Genomic DNA, 26866 nt, shown 5'->3' with positions numbered 1-26866 from the left:
AATGTGCTTTCTGTGTACACAGGTATGCAGTGAGGGCTTGAGAAGCGCATTCTCAGACACAAACAGACTACGCTATAACTATTCTTGAAGAATGCGTTTTGGATTGACAAATGGTGTGAGGCAGGGGTGGCGTAGTGTATGTGTGTACAGCACATACACACACCCAAAAAAGGTGCCCACGTCAGTACGGAGCTCCTGGTAAACTATACAACATATGCATGATACCTGTTTTGCAGGGGATTGGACTCAATGACCCTTTGGATCCCTTCCAACTTGACAATTCTACGATTCCATGATTAAAACACAGTGTGCACACACCTCTAGGCTGCTGAAATGGAAAAAGACCCATTTATTACTGTAGGATTTCCTTTCCAAAACCACCACCACCACCACCAAGCAGTGTTTACAGGGCAAATGATGGTGAAAAGAACCAAGGAATATGACAATGAAGGGTCCTGCGTGAGAGACAGGCTGGAGAGAGGATGTGAGACTGAGGGAAGAAGGGGAAGCACCCAGGTGAGAGTTGGGAGGCTTTGCGCTTCTGTGTGTGGAATGAGGATGAATATATAATTGTGATAGAGAGCTTGGTAATATATATGCAAATAGTTTCTTCTTCTTGCTTGTTCCATTCTTTATTTTTCTCTTGGTTTGTTTCTTATCTATCTACTTTAGTTCGACTCAGGGCCGTCTTTAGCAGATGTGGCAGCGGGGTGCAAATATCCGCCCAGCATCCCCAAATTGCCAGGGATAGTGTTGGGGTGGCCATAGCTGCACACTGGCAGCCATCTGGGGGGGGGGGCACAACTATCCCCCATGCCGCTGTGGGAGAGTGATCCCTGCAGAGGCTTGGGGGTGAAGTTGTACCCCTCCCAAGCCTCCTCGGGAGGAGAGCGATCCCCGCAGAGGCTTGGGAGGGAAGCTTCATGCCTGCCAACTTTATGGTTGGCGGGGCACAGCTGGTGGGCATGCAGGGAAAGAGGAGGCCGCCGGCAAAGCCGCGCAGCTCCCCCTCTTGCTGGGGCGCCCCTGAGAGGCCGGCGCCCTGGTGCGATGCACCACTAAGCCCTATGGGAAAGATAGCTCTGGTTCGACTTCTACTATGTTGAAAGCTCTCAGTAACAAGAGAATTTTCAAAAGGGGAAAGAACCAAGGAAGCTTTTGCAATCATTTCTGTATAAGTCGCTGGTGTTTATCTGCGGCTCTTGCAAGAACAGTTACTGATGCTCCGCAGACGCCGTGACAAGCTGCAAATATCAACACCTGCAGCCATTATGTATGCAAAATGAGTCATGGCAGCTACTTTGCTGGTGGCGGAGCTACTAGTGGACGACAGCAGCTGCCTTGGATCAAGGAAGTTCGCCGAGCTTTTTCCACACATGCCCTTTGACGCACCAGCAGGATGATCTTCTCATGAGTGTTCTTACACCCCTTTCACTGCCTCAGGAGCCTCTCAAGATTATTTTGCTCACTTGCAGTCAGCACTCATGATGTCCTCCCTGGGGGAAAGAAGCCACAGCAGCTGCCCTATGATAAGGAAGGAATGACCTTTCAGAATCTGGTCCACCCCTCCGCTTCCAAAATGCTGTGAAAATGCAGCACTGGAGAAGATGGATATTTACCATCTTCCTCAAGCGCCTCTATATGTCTCAAACTGGATATGACACGTGTGGTATTGTTCTGCTCTACCAAGTGCTATTTTTCTAGGGAAAAAAGGTGCCGGAACTCACCATGGAACTCACCATTCTCTTAGAATGGCAATGGTGCCCACCTGAGAGGTGCTGGAACCAAATTCCGGAAAGTTCCAGTTGAAAAAAAGCCCTGGCCCTACCCTTTATCTGCAGTTTACTCTGCTTCCATTCCACAGAGGCTGTCAGGCTTTGGGGAATTGGCTCCCCCCTCCCCCGGCAGTAGATAAGAAGATCAAACGAAAGGAACGTCTTACCAGTTAGAATCTTTAATAATCACAGTGAGAGAACAAAGAACACATCTCCTAGAAATGGCGGTGCTCCCAATTAAGGGATACTCCCTCCCTCCGTCCCTATTAATCTATACCACCACTCCTACGTCTTGTAATCTGAGTTTGTAACCTCTGCACTTTCTGTTCTGACACTTTCTGAGTTCTCTGTGATTTTTGAGATGGGGCATGAATGCTGTCTAGAGACTGTGAATCTGTTAACTCTCTCTTCTAGTGTTTCTTCTGCTAGCTGTTCCCCATCCAGTATTTCCCAGCTTCTGCCTTCTGAACTATGCCCCTCTGCAAACCACTCTTCCAAATCTATGCTATTCTCCTGCTCCTGGGAAGATGCAGGATGAGAATTGGGGGAGGTTCCCACCATTCATCCTCAGTGCAGCCCTCCTTAGTACGGTCTCTGACACATAGGTGGAGAGAGCTCGAACCTCCCGCCAAGTCTGAAATGAAAGCTAGCTTGCTAGCCGAGAAATAGGGAGGGACATAGATGGCCTCCTCTCTCAGACTTTGAATGCTTGTTTTTACTTTATTATTATTAATGCTTTTAACTTTTTATGATTCTGCTGTATGGTTTTAAGTCTTTCTATTGTTGTAAATGGCTGTGATATATATTTTCTATGACACAGCGGTAGATAAATATTTTTGCAAATAAATAGATAGAAATAGTGGCCTGCCTTCTGCCGCCATCATGTGGAAGCCATTTTATTCATAGCAAATTGCTTTCATTAGAATTCTGAACTAGGGGAAGATTGACACTTTTTCTCTCCTCCCCCCAAATTACACTGATGTCTAATTAAGAAATACCATGTGTCAAACCAATTTTTAAAAATCTGTATCTGTGGATGAAAAAACAGACAAACTCCTGTCAGTCTAATCAACTGACAAACCGGGAGGCTAATGACGTTAATTGTTACTCTACTAGGAGAGAGGGGGGATTTTTTTTGTAAGCAAGCAGGTATACACGTAATTATGGCATGCTTTTGTTGTAAGAAAAAAATTAATGAAATGACTAATCTTGTCAGATTCTGAAAGTGACAGCTGAAATGAACCTGGTACCCTCATCAACTGTAATCTTTTTATCTTGCTTTGTACCACACTAAATAAGTGATTTTCTTTGAAATTACCCACCTCAGCCTGTTTTCACATGGAAGCAAAAATCAGCATGGAACTAAAATTCTGTGCATACTTATCTGGTAGTAAGCACCACAGGGAAAAACAACAACAACATACTTTTCAGTTGACATTTCTGTAATTGTGTTGTTGAGATGTCTTTTTTGCATCTCTATTTTTGCATCCTAGTTCCCCTCCAGTGGGGGGAAAAAGAGGGAGACCCAGAAAATGGGTGGGTGGAGAGAACCATCAGCACATTTCATTCTTAACAGGGCTTTTTCCCCCCCGTAGAGATGGTGGTATTTCATTCAAAGGAAAAAGTGATACCACTTTCACTTAGGCAGAAGATCATATTGTTAGGCCTTCTCTTCTTCTCTGTACAGCAAGAGTTTCTGGGGTACAGCACCTTGTTTAAGCTGGCTTCTTTTGGAAGAAGGTCACTAGAGGTTCTGTTATGTACTAAGCTTGGATCCTAGAACAATAGGCAAGTAAGATCATAGAATGCAAGAACTGATTGGCTTGCAGGAAAAGACCAATCAGGCTCCAGGAGGGAAACAGAATCAGCCAATCAGACTGGACTCATTGTGTAAATAATGTATGGTATATAAAGCCTGAGGTTTGGGGGGCAATTCAATCACTGTTTTACAAGCTGCAATAAAGAGCATGAAATCACTACAGGATTCCGAGTATATTTCAGGTTCATTGGCATTTTTCAACATTAGTGCGCGTTCCTAGATGGTACAAGGTGAGCATAGATGGAGGAAAAGCATAAGAGGCTCCCAAGAGGTAACCAAAGTCCTCTGGTCTCACATCAGATCTTCAGAAAGACACAGCCAGCCCCCTCGCAATACTGTTAGACTATAGATAGATACAGTGGTGCCCCGCAAGACGAATGCCTCGCAAGATGGAAAACCCGCTAGACGAAAGGGTTTTCCGTTTTTGAGATGCTTCGCAAGACGATTTTCCCTATGGGCTTGCTTCGCAAGACGAAAACGTCTTGCGAGTGTTCCGATTTCCCCCACTTCTCCCCCTTTTTCTAAGCCGCTAAGCCGCTAATAGCCTTTTAGCCGCTAATCCGCTAAGCCTTTAATAGCCGCTAAGCCTTTAATAGCCGCTAAGCCTTTAATAGCGCTAATCCGCTAATAGGGTTGCTTCGCTAGACGAAGAGACTCGCGGAACGGATTAATTTTGTCTTGCGAGGCACCACTGTATATAGATAGATAGATAGATAGATAGATAGATAGATAGATAGATAGAGATAGAGATAGAGATAGATAGATAGATAGATAGATATAGATAGATAGATAGATAGATAGATAGATAGATAGATAGATAGATAGATAGATAGTGTGGCCTCCCCCTCATGTAGAGAATCTCCTAACATTCTGTGGGAGGACTAAGGAGTGAATTTGGATGATGGCCAGTTGCTTTGGTGCCCTCTGCACGGGTTTTAGAAAGATATCTACTCCCAACCAATCCCACAATCCTCTCTCCGCTGTGCTCGACCCTCACAGTGCACCACGGCTGCCACTCAGGTAGGTTATCAAGCTACTGCCTATCGGGTGTTGCAGAGGATACTTGACTTGCCCCAGGCACTGGCAACCCACTCTATGACACAGCAGGGGGTCACCAACCCCTTGGACCCCATCTGCAAATGAGAGAGACCCTGGGGAGGTGCCTGCAATCTGCCTATACCGCAACAGTGTGTATACCTCAACCACGCCCGCCCTCTCAATTAAGCTTGGGGGAAGCCTTCTATTGGCTGCAATAGAAGACGTCTTTCGAACCAAGCCTAATTTCAATGGGAATTGGGAGAGGAAGGCCTCTTTCAGCACCAGAGGTGTACCTAGAGTCCCTTCTGGCCTTGGCAAGGAATTGTATCAGTGCCACCTCCCCAGAAAACCCCTCCGTTCTCTAGCATTTGATCCAACCATGACAGTGGCGATGTGTCGCCACACACATTTACAACATGAGCTCCATAATCTCCAGCAGTTTACCTTCATGCTTCCTTGTCATTTCTCCTACTATTCAGCTCCGAGTTCTTGTCTAAACTTGTGACCTTCATGGAGAGATTTCTGGGCTGGTTTCGCTGACCCCTAGGTATGCTTCTGCTGAGCACATGTGTACCTGGGAAAAGCATGTTGGCAATCCATGACCTAAAAAGGGGTAAAGGGACCCCTGACCATTAGGTCCAGTCATGGCCAACTCTGGGGTTGCGGTGCTCATCTCGCTTTATTGGCCGAGGGAGCCAGCGTACAGCTTCCGGGTCATGTGGCCAGCATGACGAAGCCGCTTCTGGTGAACCAGAGCAGCGCACAGAAACGCTGTTTACGTTCCCGCCGGAGCGGTGTCTGTTTATCTACTTGCACTTTGACGTGCTTTTGAACTGCTAGGTTGGCAGGAGCAGGGACTAAGCAACGGGAGCTCACCCCGTCGCGGGGATTCGAACTGCTGACCTTCTGATCGGCAAGTCCTAGGCTCTGTGGTTTTACCCACAGCGCCACCCGCGTCCCTTGACCTACATCCATGACCTACAGCACCCCAAATTCAGCACCCTCTCCTTTTAGTTCTGCTTGAAAGCTGCAGTCTATTCCCTTTGTTTCCTTCAGAGACACAGGTCCATTACACCATCCTTTGCGGCTGGTGGCAATGGGTTGCTTTTGCCCCATTCAGAAGACTTAAGGAGGATGATCTAATAATTAGTTCCCATGGAAACACATAGCTGTGATTGGCAATTTTGCCAGGGCCATTAAAAGGAGTCTGGAGCAGTACTTTTGGCTCTATTAACCCTCTCCTGCACAAAACCTTTCCCATCTCACAATATGGAAACTGTCAAGCTCTGTTTAGTTCTAGGGCAGTCTGTAATTATGTTTTTGCATAGCTTCCCTTCAAAACCCACGCATCATATAGTTATGCGTCACTGAAATTAAATGAACATTTGGGGAAGATAACCAAACAGCGTGGAAGTTGTAAAACTGACATCTTGTAATTTCAATTATCTCCATTCCCTTTAAACAACAACAACAACAACATTATTTTTCTTACAGTTTTGCTATTTCTGCTGACATCAGTCCAAAAACATTTTGGAAAAAATGTCATAATATTGATTTGATCTTGCGTGAATGTGAGTGAATATCTTTTGTTCTTAGAACAGAGAAAGGAGACTGAAGTGCGGGGAAAGAGCTGGGCTGCATGTGAACAGCTGTGTCATGAATGTGCCCATCTTTTGATCTGTGAAATTTGGCAGGACAGCATGTTTTTCTTTACCTGCCCCTACTTTAATTCTGCAATAAACCCAGTCAGTTGATCTCTATATGGGGTAGATAGGAACAGCAGGTTCCTGCCTTCTTGAAGTGATACTTGAAAGCTTTGCCTGTGCTTCCTGCCATGGGTTGTAATAGAGAAGCCAAAAGAATATAGGAGGTGGGGATGTAGAAATGGCCAAATAACGGGGAACCAGGAACACAGCACTGCTGATCCCAGCCATTTTTTTCAGACTTAGCTGATGCAATCACTAAACTATTGCTTTCACCCAGTTTACACTCTGATATGTTTCCCCTGCAGATCCTCTAAGGGGGTTTAGACATAGGAATGAAGCTGATGTATAATTCTGAGATAAAGGAATGAAGGAAGAAAGGAAGAAAGGAAAGAAGGAACAGCAGTAGCATTAGGTACTGCCCATAGCCACTATGATGCTAACTACAATATATTTCTTAACTACAGTATAAGTGGAAATTTTGCTTGCTTAGCTCTCTTGTAATAACACTAGCTGATTGATTTTGAAAGAGCACCAAAAATAGTTGTATAGGGCGATGTACACACAATATATTTAAAGCACAGGACTTCCTCAAAGAATCCTGTTGCTTATCCCTCCCAGAGCTACAATTCCCAGCTCCTTTAAACTATGGTTCCCAGGATTATTATTATTTTGGGTGGGAAGTTATGTGCTTTGAATATGTGGCGTGTGCACAGCCCGGATCACATTTATTCACACAGTGTGTAACTGTTGCCTCAAGTTGTGGTGATGGGCATTTGTTTTGAGGACTTGAAAATGGGACAAATGGACAAATTCAATGAGAACAAATCTATTGGCAGCTATTTCTCATAGCAGTTAACTGGAGCCTCTTGAGTTCAAGATCTCATGTATATTAATCAGCATTGAAGTGTGCATTTTCCCTAAAATATACACCTTTGTATGCAATTTGGTAAAATTCTCAGTGCCTTCTATATGTGCTGTGTCAGAGGTACGTATAGGGCATCGCGTGGCAGGACAGAGTGTAAAACAGAGATGTGCTCTCCCCCAGAATGGAAGATGGCAGGATCCTGAAGGACATGCTCTATGGGGAGCTGGCTTCAAGCATCAGCCCCATTGTCAGACCAACTCAGGCCCGCCATGTGGGAATCCACTGCAGACAACCGCAATGCCCAGACACAGTCAGGTTATGTATCCACAGCAGTGACCAGGGAGGAACAACTGCTGGGAGGAGCACAGAGAGAAGAAATGCTGTGGTGCATCTGCAGCAGCATAACTGGGCACCCTCCTCTGCCCCGCATGCAACAAAGCCTGTCTCTCCCATATCGGTCTCTACAGCCACAGAAAACGCTGTAACTCTCCAACAGTTTCACTTTATCCTTGAAGGCACACTCTTCCATGGTCTCCTGAGGCAGACGGATGCCAACAACACATTTCCCCCTCAGTGATTTTCCCTGATAGAATCCATTTTGGCACATTGTTTTCACCAATATATGCATTTTTAGGCACACTTTACCCCAGTATTTGTGTATACATTGCTTGGCCTGAAAATCACACTGCAAAATTCCAGTAAGTGTGACTGGCAAAGGATGGCTGCCCTACGGTTAGTGTGAATTAGGCAGGTTCACCTTTAAAAGTGAACCGAATAAAATGTACCCCCTAGGCTTTATTTGTCACGCAAGCGGGCTGAACTCCTGTTGGTCACAGTACGACATGTTCACACCTGGAAATGTATGTTGTTCAGAGGCCTTGCATTATTTTTAATGTGGCGGTTGACAGCAGCAGCTCCTGTTATTCATAATGCATTTCTGTTGCTTTTTGCTCTGATGTGCCCCCCGCCCCATCCCATTTCCAACAAAAGAGTATGACTGTTTCTACAGCTCCCTTCCAGGGCTTGCTCCCTCCCCCTTTTTTTGGCGTTGGTGACTTTGTCACACCTTTTAAAACCTACTCATGTGTCAACATATCATCCAAGAAAATATTCCCCCACTGTTCCTTGACTGAAGCAGAATAATTAAATCCAAAGACCCCTTATTTAAAAGAAACCTTTGCCTTCTGAGACTGCGAAACAATTAGAGTGCATCAAGTTAGCGTGGAAAGTTATGTGTGGGCCCAACTGAGGCAAGAACAGGAACAACAGCTCCCCCCCCCCCATTTGCTGAGAAGCTAGCGCCTTGTAATCGGAATGAGTAATTTATTTCCAGATAATGGAGTCTTGTAAAGTGCCTGCCAAGGTCCTAACTCTCTAAATACCTCTCAGAACATTATTGTAGCATTGACCCAGTAGTAGTGTAGCAAAGGTTATGCTTAATTGACTAATTTATGGTTAATGCTTTCTAGCTTGGAGGCTGCCATTTTGTCTAATGATAATGGCCCACTTGTTTCCTCCTTAGGAAAAACAGCCTTGATGAGTAAAAACCGGACATATTATGTATCTGTCATTTCACAGAAAATGCACAGAAACCTGTGTGAACTTTCGTACTCAAAGGGACTCTTCAGCAGAGAGGTTTTGCACCCTTTTAGCGATAGCAATTTAGAAGCCAACACCGCCGTGGGCAGTCGTTTCGTGGACTCGATAATATCAGTTCAAAGTGTTAACAGACGCTTTCACAGGGAAAGAATAGGAGCCTCAGTCACTGCTAGATCATTGGTGTTGTAAACATCCAGAGCTGTGGAACAAGTCTTTGATTCCGCTGATGGATATTAATTTGGATGGCTTTGAAAGATAAATTCATAGAGGAGAAGGCTACCCATGGCTACTAGACATGATGGCTATGTTCTGCCTCCAGGGTCAGAGGCAGTAATGTGTGCTCTTGTGCCTGGGTCCTTCTGTCTACAGGTATACCCCAGGCATCTGGCCGGCCACTGTGAGCACAGGATAGGCTGTTGGGCTGACCCAGGAGGCTCTATGTTCTTCTGATGTCATGAGTCCCACAGTGCTGTTGGGTCAGGTTGAGACTGACAGGCTCTGCCACAGTAGGAGGAGGAGAAGGAAGAAACAGATGGGGTTCTGAATGGTGGGAACCTGGGTTGTAAGAAGGGGAATCTCCCCTTTCTGTACAAACTTCAGCTGGTTTGGAAGGGAGAGCAAGGATGCAGGCTCTTTCCCTCAAACTTCCTGTGGAGTGGAGAGCCTCAGTGAAGGCGGGGGTGGTCTGTGAGAGGGGAGGCACAGCAGAAGGGAGCAGCGACTGAGCAGCAACATGAGCAGGCAGGTTCAGACTTGTCTGCTGGAATCAGGCACCACCTTGCAGATGTGATCAATGGAGAACGTGCATTTGCAATCCCAACGTTCTCACGTGGCAAGCGAGACTGTGAAAGCTTGTTGAGACATCTTTGTTGTTTCTTTCCAGTTCTGAACTTCTTGCCTTATTCCTGAACTCCTGAATCACGACCCCTGAGCATTATGTCTGCTGCTAAGCCTGTACTGTTACTTGCATGAAGAAAGATCTCTTTCTTACAAGTAAGAATTTTTGTCAGTGTGTGTTGGGCAGGAACTATCATGGGCCAGGAGTCAGCTTCACCTGGTGAGCAGCAGGCTGAAGTGGGAGAAGCCAGAGTGACTCCACCTGCAGCTGATCAGGACAAAGAAGAGAAGGCACTGATGGAACCACTTGGCTCTGGCCTTCTTAGAAAGAGCTCTCAGCAGCAGTCAGATGCTGGAAACAATGCCTGTGGTTCCTACCTTGCTGCCCTTGGCTCTGTGATCATCTGGATTCCCAGAGCTCTGGACTTTGTGACTTCAAATGTGGATTCTTCATAAGTGTTCCTCAGAGAACACTTGCTTTCTGCGCAATGGGACTAGGACAGGAACAGGATTATTACAACTACTCCAGGTTTCTCCCAAGCCTGCAGATATACTAATTGTCCTTATTGCATCAGTGTTACATGTCCCTCTCCAATTATCTCAGCACAGACACCTCTGATCGTGTCCTCAGCACTGCAAGGATGGAAATAAGGACACCCTTGTAATATCCCTATTCTCATACTAAGGATTGCTTTGGACACTGTCTGACCTCCACTCTTACACAGCAATGAAGGCTTATCACTCCTTGGAGGATACTATATTCATTTGCTATGTGATAGCCTCTCCTTCAATGTCTTAAAAGCCGAGAGCTTGATGACTTGCTTGGTTTAAGGAAACACACATCTATATCTGTTTCTTCATTGTCCTATGACATCATGCTGCCAACAATTGAAAATAGAGAGAATAGAGTGTGAAAAGGCCGCCGGCTATGAGCCCTAATATTTATGTGCATAGTGAATTTATTTAAATTTATACTAGCGATAAGAAGCAGACCACCAGCCCACTCAGAGATGTAACTTCCAGATAATTTGGGACCTTCTAGATATGTATGTATTGTGGAATGCCCATGCCTTATTATTATTATTTTTTAGGGTGTTTGTGTTTGTGTGTCTAAATGTCACCGCCATCTTGTGTAATCAGTTAGTTTCCCCCATGATCGTCCCATGTTTTTTCTCACAGTAGAAAATCTGACAATAGCAGAAACTCCTACTTTTCAAGACTCCTCCAGCTGGTTTTTGCCTAATTAATTATTTCCTCCATCCTCTGAGTTCCTGAGGCCTGCAGAGAGTTTCTGTTGCGCATATATATATATATATATATATATATATATATGCTTTCGTAGATTTTTTCGTAGATATATATATATATGTTTAATTACTCTGGCAACAAAGAGGGAAGGAATTTCAGTTTCTTAGGATGGGCGGAACTTGCACTTTTTATTAGCACAGCCAGAGGAAAAGTCACTCTGCATAAGCTCCTTTACTGACTCATGTTGCGAGGACAGAAACCATTTCTGGAAATGATTAAGTAACCCGAGGGGTTGGGGGAACGGAGAGGAGATTCAATTCTCACTATGTGGACAGAACATAGCAGAATTGCCCAGAAGATTTATAGGAAAATGACGAATGTCACTTGCAGTGTGGGGGGTGGGAGGCAGACTTGCTGGACCATAGCTTTGGATTTTGGGATGCAGAAGGAAATACTAGCAGGGTCCTGCCCCATCCTGCCCTAAAGGCAGCACATCCTTCAACTAGGGAACTCTCTCCCCACAAGGAGGTTAAACACTTGGCTGACTTTAAAAGGATTAGAGAAATTCATGGAGGATTAAGGCTATCAATGGCTACTAGCTATGATGGCTATGGGAGAAGACACTAGTGCTGGGCTTCTGTTTGTGAGTTTCCTCTAGGCATCTGGTCAGCCACAGTGAGAACAGGATGCTGGACTAGATGGGCTGATCCAGCATCTTCTAATGTTCTACGGAAGGAAAGATGGCACAATTTGTTGTGAATACAAAAATGGGGATGTTTGTAGACCCAGCAGATGCATATATCGACATCTGCACCAGAGCACCTTGTTTTTCACTTATGCTTCATGTGGAATATTTACCTTTGCCAGCTCTTAAGAGTGCTGAGTTCCACTGCCCACCCACTCGCTCTCTCTGGTGTAACATCATCTTTGTTCAACTAATCTTCATCCATCTCATTTTTTAATGCCCACATGAGTCATATTTGTTTATAACAGTAGTGCATTAACTAAATTAGTTTGAACTCTTTACTCTGTGAAAACTGCTTGTAGATTGGCTTCAGGCTTTGGCTAAAAGGCTTTCAGATGGTTGCAGATTATATGAAATGTTGTTATAGAGAAGCAAATTAATTTAATTTTACTTTATGAAACCTGGAAGGATTTCCCCATTAGGAGTTGGTCCTTGTTTATCCACTGGTGGGTTTTTTTTTTGCTTCTTGTAATTTAAAGCAATCAGTCACAGGGAACATAAAATACATCAGTCAACATGAACAGATTAGTTCAACATGCAGAGGTTTGGAGTCTAATGAAACAGAAGTAAATAGAAGACATGGCAGTAAAGGGAAGCTGTCAATCACCTTCTAAACGACAAGGCATGTTTATGGTTGTTTTTCCCACTGGAAGGGGGATATTGGTGCAGAATTTTCTATTCCATGCCAAACCCCAAGACTACAGGCCTAAATACTTTAATGTCCTTTATACAGTCTAGTGAGCAGAAATTTTAGTTGTATAGGAACACTGTACATGTATATACCCTGCAAGTGTCCTGGAAAAACTGGGACATCCTGTGTTTTATCACAAGAGAACAGTGGTAATTTTGGTTACTGTGATTTTGAGCAATTTTGCAGCTTGATTCCCCCCGAAAAAGCACTTTTTAAAAAGAGCCATAATCTCGTGTTCGGGCACTGTGCCTGAAGAAGCGCTTTTTGGAGGTGGGGAACTACGGTGTGAAATCATGCGAGATCACAACAACCAAAATGGCTGCTGTGCTCTCGTGATAAAAAAAGACAAGAAGATGGTATCCCACATTTTGGTTTCAAGGGGTTAGAGGATATGCATGTATGTCCAGCTGACAAATAGGAAGCTAAGGCAAGATAACTTTCCATGTGCTTTTGTGGAAACCAGAAACGGTTCCTCTTCTGTACTCCATGCGGACACACGTGAACAAGCCACAAAAAGTTATGTGCAGCGCTGTGCTTGTGAATTCTGAAAGTGCAGCTGCTCTTCCCAACAAGGCTCATAGTCATGCTCCCATATCCAGACACCTAAGACTGCCACAAAAAATGAATTTTTGACCAATGCAGACATAACGGGGCAGATCTGTTAGAGTTATGTGAACAGAATTCCCTGATTGGGACCTTGTGCGGAGTATGAATCGATAAGCTCACCACACCGAGAATGAATTCCGTTGTTTTACTGCAAATTGACTTTAAGCTTGTTACAACAAAAAAAGTTGTAAATATAAATCAAGAAATTGCTCTTAAGCAATGCAGTCCAGTTTTCCTCAGGTTCTTGTTAATATAGTCTCTTGGACTTAGAGAGAAAAATGATGGCACAACAGACAAAAGAGAACCTTTCTCTGCTGGCATGAGTGAATGGCCAGATATCTCTGCTGGCCAGATCTCTCTCTGGTACTGCATCCCCAGTTGTTATTATTTTAAGCACTTAAAAAACAACAGCGCTGCAATGAATATGCTTGATTTGCATAATTAGCAAGCAATTTGCATAATATGCCAATTAGGATCCTTGGATTTGAGGAACTGAGAGGTATGGGCAGTCTAACTTAACTGCAACAATGTCCCCAAATATTTTAAATGGACAGTTGGTGTCAGATGTGTACAAGTGGATATTTCTTCTCGTCTAAAGTTGTCAGCCGTGTTGTTGTTTCTGTAATTTACCTGTCAGATTTGTATCTCCTGTACTGTATGGGAAATGTTCTGATGCAACTTCAGTGTGTTGTACTTGCCTTGTATAAAACTAGCTGGATGGAGGTATGCCACTGAACAGAATGTAATTACAGTTTATTGATTGTAGTTTTTAACAAACCTAACTTGTACTTGCAATTTCTGTGTGTGTGTGTGTGTAGGTTGTGAGTACAGGCAATTTCACTCGAGCCCATAGGACCAGTTTCTGTTGTTTTTAAGTGACTAAAGTTTCTCTCGTAATACTGCTTGGTGATCCAAAGTAAATCCATAACTTAGAGCATGAGTCGAGTTCAGTTTTGCAAGACTCAGAACAGTCTCTCTCGCCCCCACTTCCCCTCACAACCCCACCAATGAAATGGAGAAATGCACTTGATCAGACCACTTAACTCAGTCATATTAATGGAAAATCATGCAGCAGAAGACATGTTGCAGCAATAGTCAACTGAAAAGAGGAAAGAACATTTTAAACCAAGTTTGGTTTCTTGAGAGTTTTGTCTTATGAAATTAACTTAAAATAACTTTCCCTTAAAGAAATACTTTCACCATGACAACAATACATTTTCTAAACCTGACAATCTGTAGCTTATTTTAATATTTCATATCATTTTAATCTTGGATGTTTGAAATCCATGTAACTTTTTTTAACTCCTGTGACTGACTTATGTATTTGCGCTCTCTCTCTCTCTCTCTCTCTCTCTCTCTCTCACACACACACACACACACACACAGTGACTAGGTATGTCTGAACAAATTGAAGAAGAAATGTTAACTCCTGGACTTAGAATGCCAGACTAGTACTAATGATGTTTTTCACCACTGAATGTATTAACTATTTATGCCTTAGTTCAGCTTGCAGAATAAGGTTAAATGGAATCAAGCTGGGAATCTAATGATGGACTGAATCAATCCCAAAACCTACTTTTCAAGACAAAGCCCACTTTACACGAAAAGCAATGAGGAACTTGTGGCTCTCTGGATAATGGACTCCAACTCCCATCAGCCAGCATGGACTCCAACTCCCATCAGCCAGTATTGCCAGATAAAATGGGAGCAGCAGTCCAACAGCACCTGGAAGGCTGCAGGTTATCCATCCCTAACTAGACTGTCCAGCCAGCTTGGTGTTGTCTACTTTGACCAGCCAGCAGTGGCTCTCCAAGGTCCCAGATGGAGGTATTTCCCATCACCTGTGACCTGATTTGTTTAATGAGCAATGCAAGAGATCACATCTGAGACCTTCTGCGTGCATTGCACTCACCCTGCCAATGAGCTATGGTCCCTCTCTCCTGGTGGCACCATGGCTCTGACCATATGCACCAACTCCTAGGGGCCAAGGCAATTTTGCCCCCCCCATGGTTTTTTTGAGAGGGTCGGGCTCCCTCAATGTTCTAAGGGTGTTTGACTCTGCCCCTTGGCTCCTTGTGACATTGTGCGCATGACGTTAGGACGTCGTGTGGGGCCCCCTCAATCATCTTGAGAAGATGGCACCTCTGAACATATCAGAGCTGATGTGGGGCTGGAGTTGGTGGAGTTCCAGCATCCTGCCTCTGCCCCAAAGGAGGCACCCCTGGAGTCTTGCACCGCTCAGAGATTGAGGTGACAAACAATAATATCAAATCTTTCTCTCAATAAAAGTGAATGGGAAAACCTCGACGAGCCTCAGCTCATTCTGCTTGTTCTCTCCTGCAAACGCCTTCTCCACTTCCCACCAGTGTGTTCACCAAAAACTGCAAATCTCACAATATCAGCTATTATGGTTGCCTGTGGTGCTCATTTTACCCTTCCTATCCACCTTCAGAATGCCCAAGTCTGCTGGCAATGTATGCTGAGCACCTTCCAAACAAGAACACAAACAGCATGGATGGTATTGCAATAGCTTCATCATGGGAATTTCTGTCCCTACACATTCAGCCATTGTCACCACTTACAGAGAGTTCCTTTTATTAAGGGAGAGACTGTGTCTTGAAGTCCACTTGTCTCGGTGAAACCCCTTGGCATCTTCCATTTGAAAAGTGAACTGAGACTTTCGCTTTGGGAAAGGAGACAGACACCCACCAATTAGCTGGAAACATTTTAGAATTGACACAAACCTGTTGATTCTTTGTAATGGTTAAAGACGCTCTTCCAGATCCTTCAATTGTTTTCCTACAGGCTTTGCTTGCCTGTAATTTGAATGCATTTTCCTTTCAATTAGTCTCACCAATGAATGGTATCTTTTCTGTAGCTTCACTCATAAATACAGCCCCAGCCCATTCTTGTAACAGGCCGTGTAGTGATATTTTGTCTATTTAATCTGCAATCTCTCCCCCCCATTTTTTTTTAAAAATGACTAATTATATGGAACTTATATGGCAGTGATGGTCACCAATTTGGATGACTTTAAAAGATGATGAGACAAATTCATGGAAGAAAAGGCAATTGGTGGCTACTAGCCTGGATGTCTATGCCTCCACGTTTGGAAGTAGTGATACCTTTAAATTCCAGCTGGTGGAAACCACAGGAGGGGAGAGAGCTCTTGAACTCAGACCCTGCTTCCACGTTTTCCACAGGCATCTGGTTGGCCACTGTGAGAAGAGGGCGCCGGACTAGAAGGGCCATTGGTTCTCCTTATGTTCCTTTGTTTCAGACTTGGCTCAGACATCTTTGGTAAATGAGCGCACAAAGACAAAGTCACATGACATGGCAACCCAGTGCAGGTTGCGCTGTGGTCTAAACCACTGAGCCTCTTGGGCTTGCCGATCGGTTCGAATCCCTGCAACGGAGTGAGCTCCCATTGCTCTGTCCCAGCTCCTGCCAACGTAGCAATTCGAAAGCACGCCAGTGCAAGTAGATAAATAGGTACCGCTGCAGCGGGAAGGTAAACAGTGTTTCCGTGCGCTCTAGTTTCTGTCACGATGTTCCATTGCACCAGAAGTGGTTTAGTCATGCTGGCCACATGGCTGAGTTTATATACATCTGTGTCTCATCTAAATGTGTTTACTTCAAACCCATTCCACATGCAGGTTTGCTTTGATACGTCTTCAGTTATGGTTGTAATGAAGTGATAGGTATCAAAAGAGCAATGGCCTTCTTTTCCTTTCAAACGAAGGCACTGACTTCTTCCTGACTCACTTTTATAGCCCCAGTGATGGGTTTCTGCAATTCCTAAACTTTTGACAATGTATTCATCAACTTACCGTAGTGCTAACAATAATGTTTCGGCTTGCGACAGACAGATCTGTTTATACTTAGTGTGGAATTGCTAAAGCTCAAAAATATTCACTAGCATTTAGTAATGAGATACAGGCACTTACAGGGGAGATGAAAGTGAAACACAGGAACATTTTGTGTTCATGTTCATTCATGTCAAAGTTAGGGATGGATGAATCCGCAAATGTTGGATATCTAAGTGTCTTTCCAATCTTAAATTCAGTTCCCCACATTTCTGCAGCAATTTTCAAGTTTGAAAAATGCTCATCAAAATTTTATTGTGAATTTCTCACAATGGACACATTTTTAAAGCAGTTTTGACTAATGAACACATTTTTGCACGCACATTTCTCCAATATAAAGCACTTTTGTATCCTATTTTCACTAACAGATGAGGTTCTAGTCACAATTACGTCACTGGAGTGTGTGCCGCTATTACTTTTGAAACATTTCAAATGTTTATTTCATTTATACTTCAGAACATTACAACAATCCAAAGCATTGGGGGCAGGGGAAGAAGAGATCACCTCATCATACCCAAACACCAAAATCCTCAGTAAAATTGACACATTTCACCCCAAAAGCATCTTCCACAGCTGATCTTGTGCCCAGAAATTATACATAATGCTCTTTCTGTTTGACTGGTATCTACCTTTTTTTACCAGTTTGTGGTGTCACCCAATCCAGAGTGCCCCCCAATCCAGGCCAGTACTAGTATTTTGTGGGCCCATGGAGGACAGAGTATCAGTCCTTTCAGAGGAGGCTTTTCCATTCTGCTTGCCGCTGCTGTCTAGTCTGGTGATTCGGCCATAAGGGAGAATAGTGAATAAATGGGCATTTTCAGCTGTTTTTGGGTGTGGAAAGGCTGGAAACTGTGACTCATAAAAGAGTGGGGCAAGTTGTTGTTGTTGTTGTTGTTGTTGTTGTTGTTGTTGTTGTTCTTCTTCTTCTTCTTCTTCTTCTTCTTCTTCTTCTTCTTCCTCTTCCTCCTCCTCCTCCTCCTCCTCCTCCTCCTCCTCCTCCTCCTCCTCTTCTTCTTCTTGTTAATTACATTTATACAGTCATACCTCGGGTTACAAATGCTTCAGGTTGCGTTTTTTTCGGGTTATGGATGCGCCGAAAGCTGGAATTACTGGAATGGGTTACTTCCAGGTTTTGGGGGTCGCACATGCGCAGAAGCACTAAATCGTGCTTTGTGCAGAAGTGCCAAATCGCAACCCACGCATGTGCAGACGCGGCGCTGTAGACCACCTTTATTTTACTCTACTGTATACCACCTTTATTTTCCAAGGATCTCAAGATGGTGTACGTGGTTCTCCTCCCCGGTATCATCCCCACAACAACTGGTGGGGCTAAGAGATGGTGACTGGCTCAAGGTCACCCCATGAGCTTCAAGGCTGAGTTGGGGATTCAAAACCTGCTCTCTCAGGTCCTGATCCGACACAGAGCCCCTTGAAGCTGCTGACGTGTGCTTGGTTGTCCTTCATACATATGGGGAACAGAAATTTGTCATCTCAAATGCCCACGACTCCATGCTCCTCTGAGATATCTGATACCGTTCCGTGTCTGCATGTCTTAGGCTGTGCTTGTGGTGGGTGATAGCTATGGGCCGCTTAAAGCAGGATAGAGGAATCAGTAGGAGGAAGGCTGGTCACATCTGAGACTGGCCGGTTTATTAGAGTGACAGCGATGTGAGAGCACTACCCTAGTTTCAGGACAAAGATTAGCACGAGAGGGGGGGGGGACCCTGTCTAATTCAAGTCTGCTCTCCTTCCACTTTCTTGAAGTGGCAGATAACAGCTGAGAGGCAAGAGGACTATATCTATGTAGACAGGCTCATTATGGAAAGGAAATGGAAGATTTAAGCCAATCTTGACTCTCATTGCTACAGCTGATACAAAATCCTGGGGCTCCACACCGTCTTCAGTCAGGCCCTCCTCTGTTTGCCCTTATATACCCATTCCCAGTAAACAAGGCAGAGGTTTTCATTTAGGCTCTTCCAGAGACTGAAGTGTGTTGACAAGGCAAATGTGTCAAAGATGCTTATGCATATTATTGTCTAATAATATAGCTGCTTGTGTCTTCCCAGAGGCTTTTTCCACCAGGTGCACAAACGGAAGCCGAGCCTGTTCTCTGATTATTAAAAATCTTTCCCTCTGATAGTTCAAGTTATGTGATTATCCTCTCTCTTCTAAGCACAATTTAGACCACGCATGTCATGAGTACTTGGTGGGACTTAATCAGATACATTGTTTTAATTAAAAATGTCCTTCTCAAAAAAAAAGGGTGTGTGTGTGAAATTGGATAAAATCATTCCTAATTACAAGATTTTTGATCAGTTGTGTGTGTGTGGAGTTTTGAAACACTGCAGCATATCTATAACTAGTTTCTCTCTGTGTAAAATATATTCAAATTGAAGCTTACATATTTTTAAAAGGAAAAAAATGTGACTAGGGGTCAGCTTCTTCAGCTGTATACAGTGGTAACTCAGGTTAAGTACTTAATTCGTTCTGGAGGTCCGTACTTAACCTGAAACTGTACTTAACCTGAAGCACCACTTTAGCTAATGGGGCCTCCTGCTGCTGCCGCGCCGCCGGAACACGATTTCTGTTCTCATCCTGAAGCAAAGTTCTTAACCTGAAGCACTATTTCTGGGTTAGTGGAGTCTGTAACCTGAAGCGTATGTAACCTGAGGTACTACTGTATTTTGAATGAGGCCCTGAGGTTTGAATTAAGTTTTCTTCAGAGGAGGCCCACTGAAAGTAATGGGAGGATCTACTGTGTGTGAAATTTAGTTGCGTGTTTTGGGGCACTACGCAAGATCATGGTCTCCCAAAAACATTTTTTTGGGGGGTGGGGTGAGATTGCAGTGTGAGATCCAAAATGGCTGCCATGCTCTCACAAAAAAAAAAAAATGGGATGTCCTAGTTTTACTAGGACAGTTGAGGGGTATGGAGATATACTACAGCTCCTTTGCGGAAAGCCACAACTGCTGAAGTGGTATAAATGTGCTTTAAATGTACAGTGTGGGTGTGACCTTAAACTAAACGCATGTCGACTTTCAAGGGTGTGCGTAGCTGTGATCCACACAGTTGCACCCTCTTCAAATCAAGGGTCTTTTGAACTGCGAGTCCTTAGGGCTCTGTATCGTCACACAGAATTGGCCGGAGTCTGCCATTCTTCATTCCAGCATTTGACACCCTGTAGAACTGTGTGACCTCCATCATCTTGGGGGAGGCATTCTATTATATCGTTTCTCTCTTTCTCTCCTGAATAGATAATTAATGCTGTCATAAAACCCCAAACTCCTCATGATGAGAAGTGACTCACTGCTTAGTTGATTCATCTTCTTAAGCAGTTTTTTGGGGGTCTGAGGCGTCAGTTGTGCATAGCCAATGGGGTATGATTGACGGACGTTTCCAGTTTGGCAGAAGTCAGAATATTATATATGTCAGGATTATCTTAGCTGCAACGCACTGATACCACTTCCCCCCACCCCCGCCCTCCGCCACCTCCATTGATTCTAAAACCTCGCTGAAAGGAAAATTTCCTGTCCCCAAAAATCTCCTAGCTGCCTCATTGGAACTGGCTCTGTTGGGATCTCATTAGCTGAAACCCAGAGAAAGGAACTTCATGCATCAGCTGTGTATACGCATATCGTGTGTTCAGACTTTTGTGCTTGAAACAAAAGTCATCAGTTAAATTACTTGCTGGGAAGTATTACACAAAATACTGCAAATTGCATTCCTTTCACCTCAAATTGCTCTCAGTGCCTGATGTGAATGTGCGGGGGGGGGGGCGGGGAGGGAAAGGTTGCTCATTTCTGTAAGACGAACAAAAGAACGGGGAGCACGTTGAGCAGGTGCCAAGTGTAGCTGTCAGGTGCATCAATGCAGTGAAGAGAAAAGAATGCATTTTAATTTTCATGCGGCAAAGGAAACTCTTTTTCCACGTTGCTTTTCTCAGACATCACCAGCCCTTACAGTTGCTTGGGTTTGTAAAATCCTTTGAAGCATCAATGAGGGTTTATTACCTTTGTGTGAGCTGAAGCTATGGGTTTTTTTCCTTTTTCTTTTTTAAGTCCTTGAAAAATGGCATTGAGTGTTTTCATCGAACACCTTGCTTTTGCCAGTTGTCTCATTTGAATGTTACTGCGCAAAGAAGAGTTAAAAGGAAGAAAGTGTGGGGAGAAGAATAGTCCCGAGATTATAATTAATTGCCAGGTGGCAGGCATTATCGAATGGCATTGTATCTTAAGGAGTAGCAATTTTGCTTAGCATAGAGGGCGGTTTTGCTGGGCCATGAAAATACATGGTCATTTAGAGGACTAATGGTGCAATCTTAAGCATGTTTATTGATAAATTAAGTTCAATGGGACATACAGGCCAATCTGATATATGTGGAAGCAAGTACTACTGAGTTCAGTGGATCACAGCCTATATACTAATTGCTATTATAACTTGCATTTAATTTTAATTCATGGTCGATGGGAGGTGATAACCACAGCCATCATTCCTCATGCTTTACTTTCCATGACAGGTAAGCTTTCAAAACATTTCCAGATTGTTTTCTACCTAGACTTCTTCTTAATTTCTTCATTGTTTCCAGCACTGTCTAATTATGCAGTGTTGTATTCTCAAGCTTTTTATTTCCCCCCGATATTATTTATTGACAATTTTTGAGATAAAATACAAGAAGAATCAAACTAGTCTACAGAACGGGAATATTAAAAAACCCGAAAGAAAGAAGACAGACCCACAAGTCCCTTTACCATATTTATATCATATATATCCAGTCATTTATCCACAGACAGAGAGTCAGATTCTCCCATATCCCACCAGGGAGCTTCTCATTGGAACCTGTAGTACTAAGAGTAAGATTCTTAATAGAAGACCTTAGCAAGATAAGATACTTTGGAGTCCAGCAAGAGGTGGTGTTTGTGAAGAGAAAGGAACAGGACACCACTGGCTAAAACCCCTTGAAGGCCCCAAATAAGAGAAGTATGATTGTCCTACGTGGCTTCTAGATCACCAGTGATAAGTTATGCTACATTTACACCATAAATTCAAAGCCGTATGACACTACTTTAAATAGTCATGGTTTCTCCACAAAGATTTGTTAAGGTGCTGGAAATTGTGATAGAGATCCCTGTTCTTCTCAGAGTGCTAGAATTCCCAGAGTTCCCTGCAAAGAGAAATCAATTGTTAAACCACTCTGGGAACTGTAGTTCTGTGAGGGGGATAAGGGCCTCCTAACAACTCTTAGCATCCTTAGCCAACTACAGCTCCCACAATTCTTTGGAGGGGGGGGGGGAAGCCATGATGGTTCTGAGTGGTATTGTAAATGTGTGAACGTGGCCTAACATATCAATGATGATTTATGACACATGCAATACGCTTCTCTTATTTGGAGCCCTGTGTGTTAGGGCTGCGGTTGCTTACAGACAACCCTCTTAATCAAAAGTGACCACTCAGCATTCAAAACAGGCCTTGTAATAAACTCAGATGCCAACTCTTAACTCCATATTCCCTCAAGCAACACTATTGCAGCAGCTACTGCGCAATAAGGGTATCATCCCCTAGCGTGATATATGGTAGCAGATGAACTGCCAATAATTCTCTCACTATGGGACACAGACTGACAAGTGCCAGGTCTATGCAAAAGAATAAATTGACATAAACCTGACATCAAAAATAGTAGAAACCTGCCAGGCTATTTCAGTCTCCCAGGACATTTTGCTGCCAACTCATGTTTAGCACCCAAATACTGGTCTTGGGGATGGTCCTTGTGGTTTTTTTTAATGTACTTTTCAGCTTTACAGACAATAGTTCATACAACTCATGACCATTTGACCATGTCGTTTATGCTTTCCTCTCTGATTTTATGCTGCCCACCTCGGCACTATTTTATAAGAAGTGTGATAATGTGAGATGCGGTTGTGACCTCTTGTTTTAGGTGCCTAATAAAGAAATGGTTATGACAGGTGAAAAAGTATTTCAGTACTGCTGTACATTTTACTCTGTGTCCCCTGGGGCTCTGTGAATGATTCTGAGGGGCAGAGAAGGAATTATCTTTTTCTAAAAATTTGAACTTCTGGTGTCCCTTTTTTTTTAAAGTAATCTTGTTCTGCTGATTGAATTTAGAAAATGGAGATATTAAAAGTCACCAGGTTTCTGTGCTTCAAACTGACTGATTTTTGAAGACTTAAGAAAAGGAAAGAATACCAAATATTAAAGGATGAGGAAAATGGGCCAGAGCATCAGCCACCAGTTCCCATCTTCTCAGGCATACAGTATTTGTATCCTTAGCAAATAGGAAAAGGGCAAAAACTATTCCACAGGCTTGGAAGAAACAACCAAGAATGAATGTGGGACACGCAGAAGTGAGCAACAAATAACCTGTCCTGTACAAATACCCTCAAATTGGTGAGCATTTTGCATAGTATAATATGTGATTTATGGTTTGAAGAAGAATTGTATGTGTGTTTTATGATACCCGGCTCCTTCAACTGTTCCTCAGAAGGCTTGGTTTCCAGACCCTTGATCATCCGTACACGTTCCAGCATGTTAAATTGTTGTGCTCAGAACTGAACACAATCCCAGTGGATCAGACCAAAGTTCTGTCTGGGCCAACATCCTGTCTCCAGCACTGACCAATCAGATGACTACAATAAACTCACAAGTGGGATGCAAAAGCAGCCACCCAGCTTCTAATCTCTGTTCGTCCGCTCACAATACTTGATTAAAACAAATATTTTGTAATAAACAAATATGTCAGATATGAGCAGTGCTGTTTCTAGAAGAAGTGCCTGAACTCATCATTAACACCTCCCTTGTTCTCTTGCAAGGGCACCCACCTGAGAGGTGCCAGAACTGAGTTCTAATATGTTCCAGCTAAAAAAAAGCCCTGGATATGGGGAACCTTTGGCCCACCAGATGTTGCTGAACTGCTCCTGCCCCCGACAGCATGGCCAATGGCCAGGGATGATGGCAGGTGGAGTTCAGTAACATCTGGAGGGCCACACCTAACTTATTTTTCCTAGGGAAAAATATTATTTCTATTGCTGGGATCTGCAGAGTTGTGCTGTCAATTCCAAGGGGGCTTATTGCATTTTTCTGAAGGCAAGTATTTCATACTAGTGCATATTATAAATGAAGAATGCCACCAAATTCCTCTGCACCCCACTGGTAACAAAATGTGGCAGGGATTCTGTCTGGAACATTAGTTGATCTTGATGGGAGATACATGGTCCAGAGGCTAGTTTCTGCATGTTTCTGAAGGGCAGAGATAAGAAAATTAATTTACTGGAATTCAGCCAGGGAGTCAAGATGGAATTTATCTTAACCTATGAACCAAAGCGTTAATGTCAGCTTTACTTTGTCAGACTATTTCATCAACAAATAGCAAAGGAACATGAAAATCCAGCAGTGCCAGATCTGTGGTGGGCATTGCCTGGGCTGCAAACTCAACTTTCTAAATAAAGAGTGGATTTTTAAATTATTATTTTTAATCTTTTCGGTGAGGCATCTGTTGGCCCTAATTCCTACCTCAGAAGAGTAAACAAAAGCATATGGATTATTCTCTTTCTTTGACGAATGGAAAAGGGTTTGTGCTCTTGGGATAGTGCACCCCACCTTCTGCAGGAGGAGGAGGAGGAGGAGGAGGGAGAGAATCGATTCATTTTGCATCTAAAGACAAACCTATCTATTTTGCATTTTCCGAAACAACACGTGAACCAAAACTCAACCACCCTTTGAAATTTGCTAGTTACTGAATTTTGCAATGCAGTTCTTTTGTGGGCTAATGTGTACAAAAATAATATGCACATATTATTGAAAATAACATACAGAAGTACATTATAGTAGAAAAAACTTAGTGCCTGTGGTTGGCGACTTGTGTATACTCTTCCTTCGTGATTTGTCCTTTCTTCCATTTCTTATACAGTATATGCCCTTCTTACATCTTAACGCACCTGTAAGCTGACAAGGCTGTATATTGTCTCCCTGCTTATTTAATAATAATAATAATAATAATAAATTTTATTTATATCCCGCCCTCCCCAGCCGAAGCCGGGCTCAGGGCGGCTAACAACAATAAAACAGTACAAAGGTACAACATAAACAACATTCTAAAATCATTCATTATAAAAATTAATTAATTCAAGCCACTAGCAACCATTGGGCCAGAGCTCTGCGAAGATTGCCGAGGGAGGGAGTCAGGCTGTGCCCTGGCCATTTAAACTTATATGCAGAATTCATCATGCGAAAGGCTGGGCTGGATGAATCCCAAACCGGAATTAAGATTGCTGGAAGAAATATCAACAACCTTAGATATGCAGATGACACAACATTGATGGCAGAAAGTGAGGAGGAATTAAAGAACCTTTTAATGAGGGTGAAAGAGGAGAGCGCAAAATATGGTTTGAAGCTCAACATCAAAAAAATGAAGATCATGACCACTGGTCCCATCATCTCCTGGCAAATAGAAGGGAAGAAATGGAGGCAGTGAGAGATTTTACTTTCTTGGATCCATGATCAATGCAGATGGTGACAGCAGCCACAAAATTAAAAGACGCCTGCTTCTTGGGAGAAAAGCAATGAGAAACCTAGACAGCATCTTAAAAAGCAGAGACATCACCTTGCATCCAGGAAGCTGGGAGATTTAGGGATGCTCACTCCATCCATAAGGTCTGTATTGTTCAAGCTATGGTTTTCCCAGCAGTGATGTATGGAAGTGAGAGCTGGACCATAAAGAAGGCTGATCGCTGAAGAATTGATGCTTTTGAATTATGGTGCTGGAGGAGACTCTTGCGAGTCCCATGGACTGCAAGAAGATCAAACGTATCCATTCTTAAGGAAATCAGCCCTGAGTGCTCACTGGAAGGACAGATCCTAAAGCTGAGGCTCCAATACTTTGGCCACCTCATGAGAAGAGAAGACTCCCTGGAAAAGACCCTGATGTTGGGAAAGATGGAGGGCACAAGGAGAAGGGGACAACAGAGGATGAGATGGTTGGACAGTGTTCTCGAAGCTACAAACGTGAGCCTGACCAGGCTGCGGGAGGCAGTGGAAGACAGGAATGCCTGGTGTGCTCTGGTCCCTGGGGTCACGAAGAGTCGGACACGACTAAACAACTAAACAACAACAAAGCTGAGAGAAACACCGGTTTCTTTAGGTGCCTCCCACTTTTCTTGTTGGAATTGTCTGCCTTTGTGCCTTCAATATTTCACCTTTAAGAAAATCCCATCTATTTCGGACTCCCTTCTGTTTGCATATCTCTGACCACAGGATTTCACCCAGTAGTTCCTTGAGATTTTTGAAATCGGCCTTCTTACTGTCCAGAGTGCATGTCTGGCTACAGTTAGCTTTCCTTGCCTGTGTATAATGAAACCCAAGAGGACACAATCACTTCCTCCCAAGGTTCCCTTTACTTTCACATTGTCAGTTCCTCCCTGTTGCTTCTTCCACCTTCTGGGAAATAATATTGTTAATGAGGTAACTGAGGAATTTGCTGTTCTGCCGACTGTGCTGAGGGGGTCAGGCATGGCTGGCTTTTATGCATCGCTGGCCAACCGGGCGTGGGAGCAGCCAATACCCACTTAGTCAGCAAGGCACCGCCCACCGGGAGAGACCTGTGATTGGCCCATTTAAACTTTGCTTTATGGTGGGCAGTTCAGTCTTCTGCCTGGCTGGCTGAGGAAATTCCCGAACGACCAGCCAAACACATGCGCTCTGACTGCCCGGGATGGAGACCGAAGGCTAGGGGCCACACCGCCACCTACTCGGGAAAGGGGCAAGGGGCCTTTCTTGGCAGTGTTGACATTCCCACAGATATTGGGGCAGTGCTGATGAATTTTCATTAAAAAATTTGAAAGCTGATGCAGAAATGTAGAGAAGTGAAGTTTAAGACTGGATGAATGAGAAACCAAGAGAAGCCAAAATTGAGGAATTTTTCTATCTCTACAACCCCTGGGAAAGGAATTCTGGAGCCTGGGCCCACAGCCATAGAGAAGGCTGGTATGCCCATTCTAACCAATGACAATTCAGATACTGATGGCACATGAAGGAAAACCTCAAAGGATCTAAAGAGCAGGC

General features: G+C 43.7%; 1 long non-coding RNA gene across 1 annotated transcript; it reads right to left on the bottom strand.

The window, feature by feature from the left end:
- Nucleotides 1–1154: 1154 nt before the first annotated feature.
- Nucleotides 1155–5718, bottom strand: LOC309515396. The gene is made up of 2 exons (XR_014212457.1): nucleotides 5598–5718; nucleotides 1155–1524 (listed from the first exon to the last, which is right to left on the bottom strand). It is a non-coding gene; the product is annotated as an uncharacterized lncRNA (long non-coding RNA).
- Between the last annotated feature and the right edge of the window lie 21148 nt (nucleotides 5719–26866).

The sequence above is a fragment of the Podarcis vaucheri genome (genome assembly GCF_965113315.1).
Source record: "Podarcis vaucheri genome assembly, chromosome: 12".
Lineage (NCBI taxonomy): Eukaryota > Metazoa > Chordata > Lepidosauria > Squamata > Lacertidae > Podarcis > Podarcis vaucheri.
Note: the sequence above shows the minus strand (reverse complement) of the source record. Positions and strands in the feature narration are given on the sequence as shown.